The sequence below is a fragment of the Podarcis bocagei genome, assembly GCF_964188305.1.
Source record: "Podarcis bocagei genome assembly, chromosome: 2".
Lineage (NCBI taxonomy): Eukaryota > Metazoa > Chordata > Lepidosauria > Squamata > Lacertidae > Podarcis > Podarcis bocagei.
In genome coordinates this window covers 55,011,134-55,023,432 of record NC_138126.1, presented here as the reverse complement: position 1 = coordinate 55,023,432, position 12,299 = coordinate 55,011,134, and the positions used below count along the sequence as shown (strand labels likewise).

The following is a 12,299-nucleotide window of genomic DNA, read 5'->3' as shown; positions in this document are numbered from 1 at the left end:
TGACAGAAGCCAGAGCATACAGAAATGCCATTACCTTCCCGCCTCAGCGATACCTATTTATCTACTTGTATGTTTTTGATCTGCTAGGTTGGCAGAAGCTGGGACAGAGCAACAGGAGCTCACCCTGTCACGCAGATTCGAACTACCGACCTTCTGATCAACAAGCCCAAGAGGTGGTTTAGACCACAGCGCCACCCACATCCCTAGCATCTCATGATCCTTAGAGCATTGGACAATTCCAAAAGCCTTTATGTGTCCTTCTATAGCCCAGGTTTTTTGACCAGCAAGGCCCTAGAGCTGGCCAAAAATCAGAGAATTTCCAGATTTTATGGTGAGGGGCATTGTAATGATCCATTCCTTGATTGTAGCAAGGATGCCAGGAGACTCTGGTTGCAGGAAAGCCTAGCACCAGGATTTCTACTTAATTTGTGGAACAGAGAAGATTGGGAATAGTACCTTTTCTCAATGCCCATATGGAAACAGAAGCACTGAAACATTCCTGTGTTTCTTTGCCTTTGAAAGCTTCAGGACTTGGTTCTTTTTATTTATGTCCTGGTGCAGAGAGATGCAACTGACATCTTGTTGAGGCCCACTAACTTTGGGTTTTGGCCCCACCCACTTTGCACTGTTCAGGCCCTACACATTTTCCTGGGGGGGGGGGCTCCCCACCCCTACATAAAACAGCATATCGACAAAGTGAGCCAATGACTAAAAATCCATTAAGCTATCAGCAATTAAAAGAGAGAGACCAATTATCACAAAGACCATAAAATGCCATTAAAAGACTGAGCGATCAGGATGGACTTCACTTGGCACCTTAAAAATGGCACGAAGGGTGTTAGGTGAGGGTGTTAGGTGGACATTCTTAGGTAGGGATTTCATAACTCGGGTGCCACTACAGAGAAAGCCTTCCAACAGCAGATGGTTCTCTTAAGATCTTAATTGATAGGAAGCTTCATTTGGGAGAAGGTAGTATTTCATGTGGAACAGTGATCACCAGACTTATCCACAAAATCTACCAATCCATGTGATGAATGTTTACACAGTCACTTCTACAGTGGGGAGAGCTGCTACCAAGGTAGTGTTTAAATCAGGCCCTTTCCACTTAGTAATTTTCAGTGTGGAACCATTATTCAGTTTCTTTATTAAGGGTATATGCAGATTCATTTCAAGAGTTTTAGAAGATTTTCTCAGAACATAATTTATTTTCTATTTGAAACATCAGAGCTGACAGAAATATTGTTCCAATATTGACTGTGTATATAGCAGTATTTTTCTATGCCTGAAGGATAATAAACAAAGCAAGTTATTTCCCATCCCCAGCTTGGCATTTGGATATTTATGTATATTGGAGAAAGATATTCTCTTGGTAACAGCACCTTGAGTATATTTTAGGAATTATAAGTACATTTATGCTTACACATTTTTTTTCTTTGGCTGTTGGATGTAGAGCTAAAAAGAACTGAAATAACAAGACAGCAGCATTATCAGTATGGCAGGATTTAATATTGTGCAATTGAAAAACTGAGATTGGAAACATTTTGTAGCTCATATTCAAAAGTGTTTAAGGGGTTCTTAATGATCATGGCTATTTTAGTATTGAAAATAAATGACCTGACACAGCAATGCAAATGTTTGAATAAAGTGTAGTTGTTTTAAAAATGGTCTAAGTGAAGTAGCTTTCATAACGTTCCATGCACCTTATTTTAGCATTTTAGTATTTTACAGTCAGAACAAAAACATTTTTTAAAAACAACAACAACAACAACAACAACACATTTAAAATAAGTTTAATAGGTAGTTTTCTATCTGAAAAGGATGAAGACATGGCATTTATTCCATTAAACTCAAGGACACTCACATCCAAGCCAACAAAGAAAGAAAAGAGGAGTGGAAGATCTAAGGTCAAATTAAAATTTGCAAAAAGCAGAAACTGCAGAAAGCAGTCCTAACCATTAAAACTGGAGCAGATTGCAAAAGTTTGGTGGTAAACTGGCAGAAGTAAATTTCAGCTTAGAAGCAAGATGGGACAAGCCTGGAAAGAACCAGCAGAATGGCCTTCTTATATGGCTCAAGACACTCTTAGCAAATATGTGTGTTTGTGTGGAGAGGTTGTTCTTTGTTCCCCACAGCTGTCCAGAGCTGAGAACGCATTTCCTTGCAGAGACTCAAATTTGCATATTCTAAACAACACTGGGAAAACAATTCACATACGTATGTGCTGCTGCTTGTTTAAGAATTTGTGAAGAATATTTGAAGTGTTAAGGATTTATCATCTGTCCAGTTGCTCGCAGTGCTTTGCAGGTGAGGGCCTCTGGCAGATGTCAACTCATCAGGGCTGCTGGCGGATGCATGACTTGTCATTGTTCTGTGTGATGTAGGAATCAGGCTTTAGTGTGCTGGCACATACCCTTTGGAACTCCTTTCTGTTATGTATCAGACAGACACTATCTATACTGCCTTTCTGCTGTCTATTGAAGACCTTCCTTTTTCAATAAGCCTTCAACAAGTTCCCTCTCTCTCTCTGAACTGTTATTTTACCAAACACTGAACAGAGAAGGTAGAAATAAGTTTTTGGTTTGTCAGTTTTCCATTTCAGTATAATCAGTCTTCCTCTGCTCTAAATCGCCAATCAGCGATTATTCCTTCTGCTCCCATAATCAGGCTATTTGTATGCTGATCATTTGTCTCTACAGCAACTCACTATCATATTGCAATGCACTGCTGCTATTTTGAGATGGTGCCCAAATCATCATATTTATAGTTTATCTTTTAGGTGTTATACCATAACTTTACTTGGAATTATGTAAATCCACATAGTCAGCAAAACCATCTGAAAAAGGAAATCAATAAGTTTTGTTTTCTCCTGCAAGGTGTCTGATCACCAACACATGCCTAATTATTCATGCTTTCTGCCAACTGTCATTAGGTGCTGAAAGGCATTCTGAATGTCTGCAACCAAAGGTTTAAATGGTCTAATCTTAACAACTGAAGCGCAACAAATTTTCACTGGCTATTTTTTTAAATGACAATAACAAAATTTTTGATTAACTCAGTTTAGATCAAATGTTACTTGAAACCAGAAAATAAACTGAAATAGCAGTAACTTTCCAATGCTTTGGAAATAGGCTGTATTGTATTGTACAGGTAGTGACTCTTGCAAACCTACATCCTTTTTAAAGTGAAGTACAGTGGTACCTCGGGTTACATATGCTTCAGGTTATACACTCTGCTAACCCAGAAATAGTACCTTGGGTTAAGAACTTTGCTTCAGGATGAGAAATGAAATCGTGCAGTGGCAGCGCAGCAGCAGTGGGAGGCCCCATTAGCTAAAGTGGTGCTTCAGGTTAAGAACAGTTTCAGGTTAAGAATGGACCTCCGGAATGAATTCAGTACTTAACCCGAGGTACCACTGTACTGTGGTATAACAGCTCTAGCAGCACAAGCAGCATTTTACTTCCACAGTGGGACTTCCTCCTCCCCCCCATGCACTCCCAAATTTGCGCCAGAGGATCCCCTAACTCAATCTTGTGTTCCTTATGAGATGAGAAAGGATGGGACAGAGTGAAATCCAGGAAAACTCAGCGTGAGGCAGATTTTCCAAATACTGGGGTTGGGGGAAGCTCATGATATTCAAGATTTCAGTATCTGTGCTCTATAAATGAGAAATATTTCTAGATCTTTGACCTAGATATAGTTGAAGGCTGTTCTTGTTACTGCTGCTGCTTCCAATATGTTTCCTGAATTTTCTTTGCTATGAAACTTGCAGTGTTAAAATAGCAATTTGTCATTATCAGAGACTACAACTTGTTTGTTTATATTTTACTTTAGGACCCGCATACCATTGTATGAATACCAGGCAACCATTGGATTACATGCTTATGGTAAGTTTTCTATTTCTTCAGCATGTTTCATGGCCTTGATGTCATTGCTTACATTCATTAATTATGCTCATTATGCTCATTGAGTGCAGTTTATCATTTAAATAATCCCTCGAAACCACTTGAAGAATATCTGAGACTGATACTTCCCAGCTTAAGTACATCCAATTAAGTATATCTTGGTGCTTTTTTTGGCTGTAGTGCCATATATTTGGAATGCCATTGCCAAAGAGGAGCTTCTCTGGTGCCACCTTGGATATGTTTTTCTGTCCTTTTGCTGTTTTAATTGTTTTGAATGTTGCATTCTATTGCATTCTTTTCATCCTGTTAGCTCATGCTGAATGTTGAACAACCAATTTAATTAATAAAAAAGTTATTCTTGTATTGCTGTATTGCTGCAATGTTCAAGTTCAAAAACATATTAAATGTGCACTCTTAGTATACTGATATCATAAAGTGCCTTGACATGGGAGTGGGGCCTAAACCAATCTGTTTCATACACAGTTTATGCACACAAAGGAGTCTCATAGGCTTAATAGAGCTGTTTATCACCCGTCCCCCGTGCTTGCACACAGGTCACTCTGCTTTATCTCGCTCTCCCACCTTTGTGAATGCAATGAAGCAGTGCAAAGGATCATTAAGGGGAACAAGAGATCGGGGGGGTGGGGGCACTTCCACATGGCAGCTTACTGTGGACAGTGCTGCTGTAGAATGCAAATTTCATGTAGTGTTTATATGACATTACCTTCATCAAAAATGTTGATGCCCAATACAGTGGTACCTCGGGTTAAGAACTTAATTCGTTCCAGAGGTCCGTTCTTAACCTGAAACTGTTCTTAACCTGAAGTGCCACTTTAGCTAACGGGGCCTCCCACTGCCACCGTGCCGCCGGAGCACGATTTCTGTTCTCATCATGAAGCAAAGTTCTTAATCCGAGGTACTATTTATGGGTTAGCGGAGTTTGTAACCTGAAGCGTCTGTAAACTGAAGTGTAGGTAACCCGAGGTACCACTGTATTCTTTTTTTCAATGTGATCCCAATTTACCATTTCTGTGCAAAATCCAATAACTAAAAAACTGAAACCATGTGGAAATGGTAAATCCAGATTAAATGGGGAAGAAAAGTATGGAATCATGGTTATCATTATTATATTTACAAGATGTCAATTGCAAAGAAGTGTGGTGCCAGCATATGATGAAATTGTACAATGGAGGCATGAAATGCACTTCGGTGGGCAGGGAATTCCACAATTTAGGGGCTGCCATGAAGAATGCCCTGTCCCAGGTCATTACCCCAGAACCTCTGAGGGTGGTGGAACTACCAAGAGGGCCCCGAAGGGTGTAGCGTGGTTAGCCAGTACCCAGGGCATGCACACACTGGGGGGCGGGGTGCAGAGGGTGAACGGAGCATGACATGAATCTGTATCTGGTTAAATTTATTACTGGAATAGGAGAGACTGAACACCTTTTCAATAAATGGAAATAACATTTATACTTAATATTGCAGGTTATATAGACACATGCAGTCAGTGTGTGTGTGTGTGTGTGTGTGTGTGTGTGTGTGTGTGTGTGTGTGTAAAAATTAAACCAGTAACCCTTTTAAAAATAGCACTGAAAACACTGAAAACAATTTAAAAGCGTGTGTGCGCGCACCCCCCCCCAAAGTACAACACCCAGCCTCTGAAGATTGCCCCAACAGCCAGTTAGTGGCCAAAGCCTTGCCTTAAGAGAAAGGGTCATCTTAGTTTCCTGTGAAAGGGAGTTCCACAATCTGGGGCAGCCACTATGCTCACTGTCCTCTCCAGATGTGCCTTTGAAGGTGGTGGGACCAAAGCCCACCTGAAGATCTTAAGGCCTGGGTAGGCTCATATAGCCTGGACCCAAATCTTCCAATCTTCAAATAGCCTGGACCCAAGCCATATAAGGCTTTATATGTCATAACCAGCACTTTGATTTCTGCCCAGAAAGGGACCAGTAGCCAGTGGAGCTGTTGTAATAAAGAGCTGTTCTTCTAGTAACCAGCTCCAGTCAGCAATTTGTTCATTCAATGCAAGCATTTCAGCTTGCCAGATGGAATGATTCTCCATCTCCTCCCCTTTATGTGCTATTCTGGGCTTTTTTGGGGGGGGGGCAGCGTGGGTATGCAGTGGAAGGTGAGGAGAGAAAGCCCCATTGTGCTAGTGGAAGACCTTGTGTGGGCTTCTACTAATGGGCCTTGTTAGTTGAATTTGGCCCATGGCTTTTGCTGGAAGATGCACAGCCGACAAGCAGAAATTCATTTGCCATATAAATTGTGAGTTGACTTTTGGCATCTAAGAATAAAACAATATTGTGCCCTTTATCACATTGAATAATTGGACTGCTGCAATGTCATCTTCTTTCCTTTACTGGTGTGATGAATTTGTGCCAGAGTGCTGGCCAGGAATAGCAACCCTATATATGCTAGTCATTGACCTCTTTCTGTGAAGATTGTAGACAGTAAACAGCTTTTCCTGGATGACAGGATAAGGATTGCTAGGATTGGGGAGGAGCAAGGGGAAGGCCAAGGTTTTAAGGCCAGCCGTGATCTTTTAATCTTCTTCACTGGTTCACTTTAAGTTCAGTCAGCCATTGGAAACTCCACATGAGACTGTCAGGGTAATTAATAGACTTATTTAGTGAAATTCCTTGATGTACTTTCCATCGGCCCATTTAGGTAGGAAGACACAACACCGAATCACACCATTTCCATTAGCAGCTAGAGGCAGTAATACTATAACAAAAAATATTACACTAGGTTATGCTTTATTTATATGCCATCTTTTGTCCCAAAGGCCCCCAAAGGGATGAAAGGCTTATTAATACAAAATAAATATGCACTAAATGCACAATAAACAAAACAAAACAATCAAAACAATATAAATGAGTAAAGTCATAAAATGGCCAATAACCACGCAGCTTTGTATTAGGAATGCCAGTTAATCCTTTGGAAAACAAACAAACACCACAAATCAAGCCACACTTATTTCTTACTCAGGGTCTACACACTCCCCTCATGTTGGTCACCTGGCAGGGACAGGTTCCACCAACAGGTTCTTACCCTGGGACAGAAACAACTTTTCTCTCCCACTGCAGCCAACCATTTGTGGAAGTGCGTGCCTTCTGAGAAAATAATATACTAAGGAAAGTTAGGTTGTTGGAGATAAAGGGAATTTATTGGGTTTCTTTGATACGTTGATTCCATGACTAGATTCCAGCTACAGTGGACCAAGGTAGGAGAAGCAGCAAGTCCTCAGAGGGAAGCCAGGAGATGGAAGAAGATTGTTCAGCTAGGCACTCTCAGTTCACGAAAGAGTTTAGAAAGAAGGACAGAAATAAAAACAGGTTTTCAGAATAAGAGCCAGTGCTTTGTTTCTTAAAAAAAAGTGTTTAGGGGCACTCTCATTTTCCTACTCATATTGAAATACTGCCCCTCAATGAGGCCAAACTTAGATTCACAAAATGTTTAGGGGTATGCGTGTCCCCCCCCCAGAAAAAGCACAGATAAGAGTTATAAATAACAAGCAATGAGAACAAAGGATAACAGAAAGGAATTAAAAATTGATTCTTCATGAAAGACAAGAGGAAAATGTTAACATGTCACCATCTGCTCCAACCTGGTGCCCTTTAGATGTGGTTCAACAACAATTCAGAGAGCCCTAGCTGATTAGGCCTCTGTGAAAGATCAGCCAGGTCGATACAATTAGTTTTACTCAGTTTTTGCTATAAAAAAATGGTGGCATTCTCAATGTTTTTCTTATGCAGGTCATTTTTGGGATGTAAGAAGCAAGAGGCAATAATGCTGCCAGCTTAATTCATGCTTGTCTTCTTCATTTCCAAGACTGGAATGCAGAAACAAATAAACTTTACTAGGCTATTATTCAGATTGAGACTGAAGGGATAATTCATTTTATCTTGCCAATTTGTCTGTAATAGTTTTTAAAAGCAGGGGAAAAAAATCAACTAAAAAGCAGTATTAGGTGCCTGGCAAAGAAAACGCTATTTTGCTCAAAGGCAATTCTAAACCAGAGAATTAGTTTTCTGCATAATCAGATCACAATAGTCGAAAGCATTGTTCTCCTCCTCATTACATTTCACAAATTATGATGCCAAGGACACATGCTCCCACAACTGAGTCATTTCAGGGGATTTCCAGTGGCTGAGATCCAACAAAACATGGTGGTGTGGAAGCAGATCACACTCAAGGTTCTATGTTTTCTGCAAATTTCTACTGTGGCTGTTCTTCAGTGTTGAAAAGACAAGCTGCATTGCAAAATGCAAACTAGTATACTTCAGCAATGTGAAATACTGAATGGAATTATCTATGCATGGGTATAGCTTTATTGGCGTCTAGAAATTACCAATCATAAGGCTGCATATTTAAATTCTAAGCATCTTCCACACAGCGGAGAAATGCAAACTTGTGTGTATTTACTGTTCACTATGGGTAGTGGTGTTTTTTGTTGTTGTTTTTTTTTGAAAACTCAGCAGATTTTTATTTTCCAACATTTTCAATCAGTGGATAGAAACTTAGAATGTTATTTTGGATTTTATTTTTTTAAAATGGGAGCATATTTACCAAAAGTTAAATGGTTGGCAGTAGGTCATTAAGGTAAACTGATACCACTAAACAAGAACCTCCAAGAATTGTGTGAGATCCCCAAAATTAGGGGCATATTTCTGGTCTGTGTTTTATGTTTTCTAGTCTAGGTTTTACATAAAGCTCAAGGGCTCTGGAGACCAGACTGAAGTAGTTGAAGTAAAAGACTTCTGGTGAGCATTTTCTCATGTCTAATATGTGTTTGAGATAGGGCTGCCATACGTCCGGAATTTCTTGGACATTACTGGGATTTCAAAGGCGGAATTGACATCTGGGGGGAATTTCCAAAGTTTGTCCTGGATCTTAGGCAAGTCAATTGAAAAAAGCCCAACAACTTTCAGGGTGTCATGGTTTTTACTTTTTGAACTTTAGCATCCCTAGTTTGAGATTGTTCAGATTAAAGTGGTTTGGACACCGTACTTCATGTAAAGAATGCAAAACCTCCAATAATGTTGGGAATTTTTTATTTATAATTAAATATGACCAACATTTGTGCTGTGAGCTTCAATACAGTTCAACACAAATTTGTATGATCATTCTTTTCTTTTTTTAGCCAGTAACTAAGGTTACTTGACCCTTCAAAAATCCCAAACATTAAAGGAAACCAAACAGCAACAACAACCCCTTCTCTATCACAGGATACAGTAATGTACTATTAATTATCAAACCCTAGTAGATAACCAGTTGCAAGAGAGGTGGTTCTGATAAAAGACACCACTTTATTATGGGTTTATAGTCTGTTCTCTGAGGGTACAGCAGCAACAACTGTGAATACCAAACTGGACAGCTCTGAAAGGAAAGTATTAGTTGGCATTTTAACATCTCATTAATTTTAATAGATTTGTTATTTTCCAAACTCGACCAGGTGTTATAATTCATCTTCTGAATTATGATTTATGGAATTTGTAGATTCTCATTATCCGAAGTCATTTCCTTTATTTTTAATTTGCTGTAATGTAATTTCAATTAGGTGTAGTCTTGAAAAACTGACTGCAATTTATGTGTCTGATGTAGGAAAACAATAAAACATACTTCCCCTCCATAATATAACAATTAAGGCTTGCCATTGTTTCATGACTTGGCTTAAAATTAGACATGTTGCACAGGACCACTATTTTGTTAGGGTTATCTTAAAGTTATTATTATTATTTTATTGTTGTTGTTAATTTTATTATTGCATATTTAAATCACCCTTCATCTATTTAGTTCCCTTGTTTGTTTATAAAACAATGAAATAAAATGAAATAAAAGCAAGCATATCACAAAACAAATAATGAAATATATTGGGACAGAGTCTACTAAATAGTTGTGCTAGGAGGAGCCATTACAATGAGCGCTGCTAGTGTGACAGGGCTTCCCCCATCCTTCCCCCATGACTCCCCCCCACATTGGCTCAGGATGGTTGGGAGTACCCTGAGAACAGTGTGCAGAGGGAGGGGAGGGGAGATTGTGCAGTGCACTAATGGAATTCCACCCAAACAAATCAAATAACATAACATAACAACATAACATAACATAACATAACATAACACAACACAACACAACACAACACAACACAACACAACACAACACAACGTCATAACCAGTATCAGCACAGCAGTGACAGCATACTGGTTGCTGCCCTCCAGCAAACCTTAAACTCTCAAAGGCCTGAAGGAAAAGATGCTTCAGGAATATAAGGCTTGAGATTGTTTTCTAGTCAACTGGATTCTGCAGTTTGTACGCAGATACATAGAACAACAAAACACTGAAGCAAAGGTCAATATTGCAGAAGCAAAACCAACCAACAGCAGTTTGACTCTTCTTTTAAGTGTTCTGACTGTGGACGAACTTGGGCTTCTCCTTAGCAGCTTTCCACAAAGTTATTGCCATACTTCTGCTGCAACATCCATGCAGTTTCATCAGAAGCAATCTGTGCACTTGGACAGTGCAGTGCTGTTCGTGGCAAGGTAGAGGATAGGCTTCATGAGGTACCTGTCCCTGGGACTTATCTGGACATCACCACACTCTACCACTCACACAAAATGCAGGGAGCTGTCTCACACCTTATGGCAATAACTGTGGTAATAATTAATAATGCATTTCCTGATTTTTGGTAAACGATAAGAGATGGTTGTGTATCTGTGCTGATTTAAACATACAAAGGATATTGTAAAGGTTGGGATAGCGTAAATAGCAGCATTAGAAGAGAATTTCCCCCTAGATGTTCAGGGGAATGGAAAGGGTAAAATTTCCCATACCCACTACAGTGATCGTGATCATTATTTGTCTCCAGCTGATACTGTTTCCATTTATTTTAAAATGTGTATTTAAAGTTTCAAAGTTGCATTTATTATCATATGTGCTACCTCCCACCCAGTGTTATGACTCTACTTGTTATCAGCCCCAGAGAAATTGATTGGAATGATATGCCATTCATGAAATAGCAATTACACAATAGACTTTTAAAAAGAAAATAACAAGCATAGGGGTCCAGTCTGAATTTGTTTTTCGCTGCAGTCACACTCTGGTTCAGCTCTCTGTGCTTGTTTTCTGTTTTTAAAAAATCGTTCACACAACTTTGTATAGTCTGCTTAGTCTCTTAAGTTAAGAAAGTGGTCAAAACCAGTGTGAACAATCAAAAAGTCTTCTGTGGCAACCACAATGGGAATATGAATGGTGCTCTATTTATATGCAAAGTAGGAATTCAACACAGAAAGAGAGTTTTCTGAATGTGACACACTGCATATGTATTATGAATATATATGAAAGCAAGATGAAAGAGTTATTGGAGCATTATAGAATTAATACCTACTTTATTTTAAAAAATAAATGGCAGCTTGTCAGAATGTTAACCAGATAGGTAGGACCATATGGTCCCTTCAGATCTCACAGCATAGAGGAATCTTAACAGGTCACATACCGTGGAGAAACATTGTGGGAGGGAAGCAAGGTCAGGTGAGCAGATGGAAAGCCAAAAAGTCTGTGAGGTGACCCTCAACTGCTTATGTCTCAGTTTCTCCACTTTATCTACAGAGTAGCCAAGCAACACAGGGAGAAGAGAGAAGCCTACTTTGAGTTTTTTAAGGCACATATTCCCTTTAGGCATCTACTTAAAAAGGGTTTAACCTGTTTTTAGAACAAGATTTTTTTCTCCTTTACTTGACTGATGAACAAATTTATTTAGAAATAACTTTGCTGGGAGCCTGCTAATAGAGAACTCTGGCTTTTTCTTGAGCAAACCAGTTGGCTAAAAGAATATGAGGGGATAGTTATTGCTAATAGTTATCTCCTAGTCTTTCTTTCCATGTGCCAATTTTTTTACTTATATAATTTTTTAATATTTCTTATGGATGGCAATTTGGAAAATAAATTAAATAAATGGTGTTAGGATTATGAATTCTTGCAACCTGAAACTATTCACACAGTGTTCCCAATGACAGAAGGAGACAAATTTGCCAATTCTATCCCTCCCCTAGGCAACTTTCTGTGCACCCCAAGGATGATGTGGCCTTCAGCCCTCAACGTCTGGAACATTGCAACCTAGTTCTTTCTGTAGATCCTTTGAACTATCAGTAATAATATTGTTACTGCCATCTCTGAGCAATTAGAGATTCCAAGGGTCCTAGTTCTTACTCAGGGTTTGGTTTCCTTGGAATGAAGTTCAGCAGGGACTGTGGTGTCTTATATATGGTTTATAATATATATGGTTTTTTATTACAGATAGGTAGCCGTGTTGGTCTGCCATAGTCAAAATAAAAAAATTCCTTCCAGTAGCACCTTAAAGACCAACTAACTTATTTGGTCTTTAAGGTGCTACTG

The 12,299-nt window shown here is 39.2% G+C and overlaps 1 protein-coding gene and 1 long non-coding RNA gene across 13 annotated transcripts in view; one reads left to right on the top strand and one right to left on the bottom strand.

The window, feature by feature from the left end:
- Positions 1–12,299, top strand: part of ATP2B2 (ATPase plasma membrane Ca2+ transporting 2) — a 368,316-nt gene that overhangs the window by 93,155 nt on the left and 262,862 nt on the right. For all 12 annotated transcript variants that reach the window (XM_081176143.1, XM_081176141.1, XM_081176156.1 and 9 more), the window contains exon 2: positions 3,832–3,884. The gene's annotated coding sequence lies outside the window, so the exon portion shown is untranslated. The remainder of the gene's footprint in view (positions 1–3,831; positions 3,885–12,299) is intronic.
- LOC308577287 overlaps positions 1–12,299 on the bottom strand; it is a 397,406-nt gene that overhangs the window by 232,888 nt on the left and 152,219 nt on the right. The window lies entirely within an intron of this gene.